Here is a 9,921-nt window from a genome sequence, read left to right as displayed (position 1 = left end):
GAGTCCGATTCATACGCTCAGCAACACCATTTTGCTGAGGAGTATAAACAACAGTTTTGTGTCTAACAATTCCCTCATCCTTACAGTATTGTTCAAATTCAACTGAAGTGAACTCACCACCATTTTCAGTTCTTAGACATTTAATAGATTTGCCTGTTCTTTTCTCTACCATTACTTTAAATTGTTTAAAGACATTTAATACATCAGCTTTCCTTTTTAGCATATAGACCCAAACTTTACGAGAGTAATCATCAATAAACGTTAAAAAATACAATGCACCTCCATATGACACAACAGGGGATGGACCCCACAGATCAGAGTGAATATAGTCTAAAACATCTTTACTATTATGATTTCCAACTTTAAATCTCTGTTTACACTGTTTTCCATACACACAATGTTTACAGAAATCTAACTTCAAGGATTTCAGATCGGGAAGAGATTTACATTTCATCAGTATTTGAAGACCTTTCTCGCTCATATGACTCAATCGCTGATGCCACCGACGAGTACCTGCTTCTTCCTTCTCTGACGCAACCGCTGCTTCACTGACCTGAGTACTTCCTTTTAACCTGTAAAGATTTCCGACCTTTTCTGCCTTCATAACCACAAGGGCACCTTTAAAGACTTTCAAGACGCCATCCTGACCTGTAAACTTATAACCATCTGAATCCAACACTCCCAAAGAAATCAAATTTTTCTTCAAATCAGGTACATGTCTAACACTAGTTAATGTCCTAACTGTGTTATCATACATCTTAATCCTGATATCTCCCATCCCAACAGTCTGACATGACACATGGTTACCCATAAACACAGAACTACCGTTTACATTTTCATACGAGGTAAACCAATTTCTATGTGGGTACATGTGATGCGAAGCACCAGAGTCTAACAACCAACTATCAAAACCCCGAGAGACATTACATTCAGGTGAAGTTTCATCTATCACTATCATACATGAATCGACCTGATTCGCTTCGTTCTTCGGGTTTTCAGATTCCTTTCGTTTCCAATAGTCCTTCTTCAAGTGTCCAAATTTATCGCAGTTCCAACATTTTGCCTTACACTTCTTTCCCTTCGATTTCGATCTGGAAGACCCCCTTGGTTTTTCTCCTCTTTCCTTTGAGCGTCCTCTAGCGACCATGGCTTTTGATGCAGCTGTTTAAGTGCTGGATTTCCTTCGTACTTCTTCAGACAGGAGAGCTCCCACGACTGATTCAAATTTCAAAGAATCAGCAGAGCTGAAGCTGATTGAAGTTACGAAGTGATCCCACGATTCAGGCAGAGAACACAGCAAGGTTATGGCTTTATCTTCTTCCTGTATTTTGACTTCCATATCTGTTAATTGACATATTAGTGTATTAAAAAACATTCAAATGTTTTGCAACGTTTGAACCTTCTTTCATTCAAAGACTGTATAACTGTCTTTTTAGATAAATTCTGTTGGTTAATGATTTTGTCATATAGAGTTTTTCAAGTTTTTCCCACAACCTTGACGCCGTAGTCTCTTCAACAATATCGAAGAGAACTTCATCCGCTAGGCATAACCGGATGGTACTGAGAGCTCGGGCATCCAAGTCCTCCCAGTCTAAAGTAGTCATGGTTGCAGGTTTCTTAGTTGCCCCATCCAATGCCTTGTGCAACCCTTGTTGCACAAGCAAATCCCTAACCTTCAGTTTCCAAAGAGCAAAATTGCTCTTTCCGGTGAATTTCTCCACCTCGAATTTTGCATTCGACATCTTGGCCATTTTCTAAGACTTTCAATCTTCAGTCTAGGGTTTTAAAAAAAATATTTCAATTGTCTCCTTCCAAAAAAGAATTTCCAATTCCAACAAAGGATTTTCAAGTTTTAACTCTCCCTACTTCAATTTAAAAAAAAAATTGCTGAATATTTTTCAGGGAAAAAACCTTTGTTTTTTTCGATTCAAAGAAAACCCTTTTAAAAAAACCTTCTTTTCTCCTTTCCTTAAAAAAAAAACGGCCTTCTTTTCCTCACATGCACCACTTTATTCAAAAAAAATTCTGAAACAAAAGTTTCTCTCAAATTTGACCACAAAAAAAAATACCCGGTCTCAGCAATCAGGCAGATTCACCAGCGTTTTCTTCTGGGCAGCGGTTCCTCGATCTCTGATATGCAACAGCACCACGGATAGAGAAAATACATTTCACTCAGAACATTGCACAACAGACTTGGTTCCTCGCTGGACAACAGCGTCTTCACACATGCAGCTTGCTCATGTAGCAATTCCACACAGCAGGCTCGGTTCCTTGTTGGACAGCAGCGTCTTCACACACGCAGCTTGCTCACGTAGCAATTCCACACAGCAGGCTCGGTTCCTTGCTGGAAAACAGCGTCTTGACACACGCAGCTTGCTCACGTAGCAATTCCACTTGGACACAGGCTCTGTGCCTTTTTTTAACACGCAACAATTCCACTTGGACGCAGGCTCTGTGCCTTTTTTTTTAACACGCAGCAATGAAACTCCTCACGCAGGTCTTTCAGCCTCACGCAGGTCTTGGTCTCACGCTCGATTCACGCACAGACAGACAACCTTTCACGCCTCACTGGTACAGCCGCTTTCTTTCACGCCCAAGCTCACCGCCCTCGGAGCTCTGATACCACTTGTTGTATGAATAACTGAAATAATGAAGAAAACAAGAAAGCTCAACATAATAGCCAAGACAAGAAACTGAATGGATTGGAATTTTTTATTCAACAATGATTCTTCGCACATTACATTTCATGGGCATTTGTTAGTTTTATATCATCGACCGTCGTTACATAACTAATATTTCGGTATAAAACTGTCTAGTTACATTTTACCCAAAGTTACTAAATCGTTGTCAAACTAACAATTGTTGCAGCAGATTCCAGGTGGTGGAGATGGTATTATTGGGGTTCCCCCTTTGCATGGACTCTATATGGACTGACAACGTCTCAGTTCGGGGATAACTCAGAAGAAATGGTGATGGCCAATGGTACAAAACAACAAGTGAACAAATTCCTGAGTAGCTACTTTGGATATAGACATGATTTTATGGGGCCAGTAGCGGTTACTACAATGTCATTCACAGTCTTGTTTGCACTAATATTTGCCATCAACATCAAGGTTCTCAATTTCCAAAAGAGATAAAAATTAACATTATATTTTGAATTTCTAAACGAGATGGAAAAGACATTATATTTTGTTTTACGATATTCACACTATTATTTGCAATAATTATTTTGAACTTCAAGAGATGGTGAAACATTATATTATTATTTTTTTGGCCATGAAAAATGTCAACCAATGTTGTACATAAGCGACAGATGCATTTTCTTGCCAATTCCAGGCAAAATTATGAATTCTTTGTGTATAACTCTTAACGTAATGGGTCTAGCAATGATGGACAAATAATTGTTGTGGCAAAAGTATTAATTTTCTATATATTGCTCTTAACTTAATAAGTCGGTGTCCAACTTAACTTAAATGGATTATAAATTTTGGAAAATATTTAGAATCCCAAAAAACCCATCTTTTTTTTTATGAAATCATTTTTCTTAACCAAATTTTAGAATATTTTCAAAATCCACAATCTACATAAGGATAACTTTATTACTAGACTTTATTATATGTTTTATGAATTAGTAAAATCGTGTAGACCTTTTGAATCTTCAATGTGCTTATGTTATTTTGTGAATGAGCAAATATGCATACGTCATAAGCTCTAAATGCATACATCATAAGCTCTAAATTTTTTCCAATTATAAGTGGATGGATTTTGAATATTGAAAATAAAAAAATTTGTTTAAGTGTAAATTTTATTTTGGAATAAGATTTTTATAATTTTAATTTAATTAATAATTATTATTATATGAATGTTAAGGATTTTTATAATTTTAATTTAATTAATAATTATTACTATATAAATGTTTAGGATCGAATTTCTAATGTATATTTACGTTGTAAGGCATTTCTCTTTGAGAAAAACTCCTCCCTCAGTTGCCACTTTGTACTCCTCTACACCCTCAGATCCATTGTCAGATGATTGAGAGTTCTTCCACCATTATATCGTACTATTTTAATTGTCAACAAAATCTTGATTTGTGCAACCATTCAAGCTTCTCCTTCTCCATTGTAATCATGGGTGACTTTTAGCATCTAAATCTAAAGTTACCAAAAGGGAAGGTGATAGATGGGCCTGCCTATCGCCTCTCGAGAAGATATGGTGTTTTGGGAGCGAAGCACCTTTTTAGTAGAAGGACCAATAGACACTTGAAGAGACTTTGTGCTCCTCTGCACCCTCAGATCCATTGTTAGACGATTGAGAGTTCTTCCACCATTAGATCTTATTGTTTTCACTGTCAACAAAATCTTGATTTATGCAACCGTTCAAGCTTCTCCTTCTCCACTGCAATCATGGATAATTTTTAGCATCTAAATATAAAGTTACCAAAAGAGAAAGTGACAAACGGGCCCTCCTAGGGCCTCTCGAGAAGATATGGTGTTTTGGGAGAGGAGTACCTTTTTAGTAGAGGGACCAACGGAGGCTTCAAGAGCATTGCTTCTTTCTTCACGTATATCCAACTTTGGATGGCGACAAACCCCATGATGAGTGTCTTTGAAGAAATGTTTTTGAGCTTCCTTCATGAACATATAACTCTCATTCTATTCTTATTTATATATCTCCTATATCTAGATGATACCTTCCAATATCTATCCATTTCTTTACTCAACATTAGTTTGGGGTTAAGTCTTATCAAGTCCAAGTATGTTTTAGTAAGTTGAATAAATTTAAGTTTAGGGTTAGTTTTAAGGGTTTAGTCTTCTTAGATCTAGAGGTTCTGTGTGAGTTTTAATTTATTTAGGCTATAAAATTGGTAACTTTGCAATAAATCACTAAATTTCTCTAAATATGGATATGCATTTCATCCTAATAACTTCATTTTTACATCATCACTTTAAAAATTAATCAGTATACATCTATCTTAAGCATGGATCTAAATGAGTGGAGAGGGATCAAATTTTATTAGGTGCAAACTTCTTTTAGAGTGCAAAATACAATGTGTAATTTTTCATTGTTTAAATTGCATTTTTGAAAGATTTTTGTTGTTATTAATAAATTTTATTCATAACCCACATTGAATATTTTATTATATATAACATTAAAATATTTTCTTTTAATAAATTTTTTCTATATATAGATATATATGAAGTTGATATAGACATAAATCAGAGTTAACATAGATCTTGAGATTTATTTAAATCCCATGTTAAAATATTTTTGAAAAGTATAAGGTTCAAATATCTTACACATTTTTTTTACTTCTAATTACTTTACATGAAATTATAAGGTTCAAATATAGATGGTGTATTGTACACCATAAATGATGGTTGGTGCATTGACAAAAGCATTACCAAGAATCAAGTTTGAGTTTTGCAAAACATGTTTAATGTACTAGCTCTTAGTTGAAAATATTTGATTAAGTAGGTGTCAGACTTGCATAAAATATAGCTGAATATTTGGGGGAATTTAATCAACAATTTAGGGTTTTCTATAATAGTAGATAGCAAATCAAATGAATGCAGTGCACATGTACAATGTTGTTGTAGTTCGTCTATAGGTTATTGAGTAAATGTAGGGTCATTTACGATGTAGAGTTTTAGGAGGGATCTTTTTCACTCATATATTTTATCTTTGTTTAGCCGAAGATGGATGAAAAATGGTTAGATTTAGTGTGTACTGTGAACACCCCATTCTCTCTATTTTTGTTTCAATTTATTAACTAGCTATCATTTTTAGTTTCAAAACCACCTACACTGAAGGTTGGTATCAAGAATCATGAATGAAACTTTGTTCAACTTGACCTTGTCATACTTATCAAAACTTCTGTCCGGAATGGGTATCACCATGCACACGGCTGGTTGAAATCCAATTTGTTAATGGATAACAATACCAATGCTTATGCATTGGTCTACCCATTTCTAAGCAGTATGAGAAAATTTGACATAACTTAATTGCACTCTCAAGTTGAATTAAATAAACCGAGATACAAAGAAAACATGGAGTAAATATATTTAAGATCACTGGTATTGCAATAATTTTAACATCACACTTGACATCATCAACAATATTTATATCTATTGTATGTATGTTGACACTTTGTTATGAATGTTGTGGATGTTGTGAGAGTTGGTCGCTTCTTCATTGATTTCTAGTGCAGGAAAGGGGCATCAACATTCATGTCACTGCAGTATAGACATGGATGTTGTGAGTACCCTTGTTCCAGAAGCAATTTTCTTGCACCCAAAACCAATTCCTTGTTTCCAATGGGAGCCTTCCCATGTTGTTCCAGGATTGTCTGAATAACATTACTGAATGCTCCATATGCTTTATTTCGATCCCCTGTAGGGTAGACATCGACAAATGTCTCGTCAGTTTGGCATCTACTCATAAGAATACCCATATGTGGATGAATACTCTGCTTCCCTTGTTGCAACTCTTTGCGGCCATATTCTAGATGGTGGCCTTCCATATGCACTTCCATTTCTTCCAGTACAACAATCCTAGTGTTGAAAATCTTGTGAACTTTAGAGTTATCCTTTTCACCAAAAAAATGAAATAGAGCGATCTTAATTTTATTCTTTATATGCATAGATGAAATAAGATGAGCTTAAATGCAAAACTTTATGAAAATTCATAATCCTTCATACTAACCTTTGGTTTAATAAAGTCTTTTATGAACAAACTATAGTGTAATTGAATTAGTAAAACTAAATACATAATTATCATGTCTTTCCTTCACATTAAAAACATGTGCAACCTTGTAAACATGAGGGCAAAGGAAAGATCCTACCATTACCATTTACCATTGAATGTGAAGGTGGTCATCTTATCTTTTAACAACTCCTTCGCCTTAAAGGTAAATGCGACGTTGTAGACATGGAGACGAAGGAAAGATCCTACCTTCACCGTGGAATGTGAAGGTAGTCATGTTATCTTTGAGCAACTCTTTATTGGCATTGTGGCACTGATTTAGAGCTATGGCATAGGTGTTGTCCTTGATGGCAACTCACTTTGGTGACAGATCTCAGTACAGGCTCTCAGAATGAAAGAAAAAGATATATACGCAGGTTCACCTAGACGAAGGCGCGTATACACGCGGTTTATACGTTACAAAGACGCGTATGCATATACACGCACTTTCACGCAAGGAAAAGCACGTATATGTTGGAGAACTTACTTTTGGTCCGTGGTAGTTAGTCCTTGGTATTTGAACCTATGGTTTTGGACCATGGTATCTCGTCAGAAGTGTTGATCCCAAGTATTGGGCCCATGGTATTGTTCTATTATGGTTTTGGACCGTGGTATTGTGAAAGGCCTAAGACTATAAAAGAGGAAGGAGATCATTTGGCAAAGGATCATCTGAATTAATTGAATATCTAATAAGTGCTAGATCTGAAATATTGGTGATTGGGGTTATGGTGCAGATCTGGATCTGAATGAAGGAGGAACCTTAGCGCAAAGAGAAGGATAAGTTCTATTGATGGGTCATAATCTTTAGGCTTGAATGATAGTATCTTTGTATGATTTTGATCTGTTATATGTGGCGCATGCTTGATCTATAAATCTGATAATCTGGGTTAATTAGTGTCTGAATATTTGAAAGAGTGAATTATCCTTTATAGATCTGTACGCAGGTTCAGTGAAGCGAAGACACGTATACACGCTGGTTCATTGAATAAAAACAGCGTATACGCAGGTTGATCCAGACACAGAAGCGTATGCACGCAGGTTTCAGGTTATTGAAGTGGCGTATATCTTTTGAGTTGTGATCTAGCTGCTTCTGTTTATTGCTGCAGTGGTCTGGGTTTAGAATTTGGTGTGTGGTTACTGTTACTGTGTTTTGGGTACAACTGTCAGAGAAGTATCTACTTGATTCAGTTCTAATTGGTGAAAAGGAGATTGTTTGATGCAGAAATTCTTGATGATTGATTGATGTTCATGGATCCAGTCTGAAAATTTATGAAACGTGGTCCCTGGAAGAAAGAGAAGGTTGTAGCCTTCTGTAGGCCAGCACCTACGTACTAGTATCTTGGCTAGTGCAAGAGCTAAGGGGGTTGTAGCTCCCTTCCAGGAGAAGCTGGAGAACGAGAGAGGGTTGTAGCTCTCTGCAGGTTGCAGCCTGCGTACTGGTAAAGGACTGCACCAGTACATTGTAAAAAGAAGTTTCTAATTGAAAGAAGATAGAGACGAATTGCAGCAGGTGGTTTTCACCCACATTGGGTTTCCACCTTATATCTTGTGTTCTTGTGTGTGTGATTGTCTTCAGATCTGTTTTACTGTTTCTGGTTACTATTTATTTGATCCGGATACACAGATTAATGAACAAAATCAGTAAGATAAATTAAATTATAAGGCTACATTGCATACGCGGGTTTCCTTCTCAACAGTTGCGTATATACACGGTTTTATCTAACTGAAGTAGCGTATATGATCTGGGTTTGAAAAAGAAAATAAGTGACTTGATAATACTGATTCACCCCCCCTCTTAGTATTATTTCCAACACTCTTACCTTCACCTTGAAGGAAAATGCAACAATGGAGACAAAGAAAATATTCCACCTTTTCCATGGAAAGTGAAGTTATTGTCTTATTTTTATCAACTTATTTTTATGATTAGGCTTTTTTAGATTCCATATTTTCCATCCTCTTGCCTAGAGTGATCATTAAGTTGGAAAATAATGAATGAAGTCAAAATTAGATCAAAGTAATTGACTTTACTGACTTCTTATCCAAGCTTCTTTGAGGGTTTATGTGATCACTTCTTGTTTTCACTATATAAGTGATTTCTCTTTATCTTCCAGCTTTGAATGACATTTTGTTTACTAATTTTTATCTTCAATGATTTCTTATATGACACGATTCTTCTCTAATTTATGTCTTACGACGTTTCCTTTGCAACATCTGGTGCAATTGCTAGTTAAAAATAAAAGAGAGGCTCATTGAGCCAAGAGGCTCATTTTACAATCTAGTATGAGGGACATATGTAAGTATGCCACGTCCTAAAAAGATAATAAAAACAATTTTCGCTAATGTCCACCAAAACAAAAAGAACAAAAATTAAATAACCATATAAATAAACAATTAAACATGACCAAGAGGCTTATTGTACAGTCCAAGGGACATATGTAAGTATGAAAGACATGTTTAAGTATGTCACATCCTCAAAAATAATAAAAATAATTTTCCCTAATGTCAACTAAAACAAAAAAAAAAACAAAAAATAAATAACCATATATATAAACAATTAAAAATCTAAAAGCTCATTCTACAATCCAATATTTCGCTTTCATTCTACTTGATTCTTTGATATGTTACTTTCACTCTTCAAGTAATAAATAAATATTTCCATGTCTATCTTACTTAATATAATTTTATATAACTTTATAGAAATAAAGTAATTAAGAATATATATATATATATATTTCTGAAATAAATATCTCAACTTAAATAAATTGTTCGAATATCCATATTAACTAATATATTTTATTGTAAACTCTCTCTCTATCTTATTTATGTATTAATGTTTACCTTAGTAAAATATTTCAATATTCGAAAGAAAACACTAATTAAAGATAAAATAACATATCGTTCAATTTTTAATATAAAATATTAATTTTATTCAATTTTTAATATAAAATATTGATAATGATAAACTATTCATAACTATAATATAAACAATGAAAATTACCACTTTGATCACATATTTACCAATCACTAGAAAGGATTAAATCTCTTAATGTTAGAAAAGATTAAATCGCTTTAAATGTAATTTTCTTTTCAAATTTGAAATGTGATCTCTCCATCGTGGTTAAAATAAATCTATACTAATGAGTTATGAGAATTGACGTAACATTCTCTTGAATTATGTAG

This window comes from Pinus tabuliformis, chromosome 1_2 (assembly GCF_031772625.1).
Source record: "Pinus tabuliformis cultivar Carrire ecotype Pingquan chromosome 1_2, CPIR1, whole genome shotgun sequence".
Lineage (NCBI taxonomy): Eukaryota > Viridiplantae > Streptophyta > Pinopsida > Pinales > Pinaceae > Pinus > Pinus tabuliformis.
The sequence above is the reverse complement of the archived record's forward strand: the minus strand, read 5'-3'. Positions refer to the sequence as shown.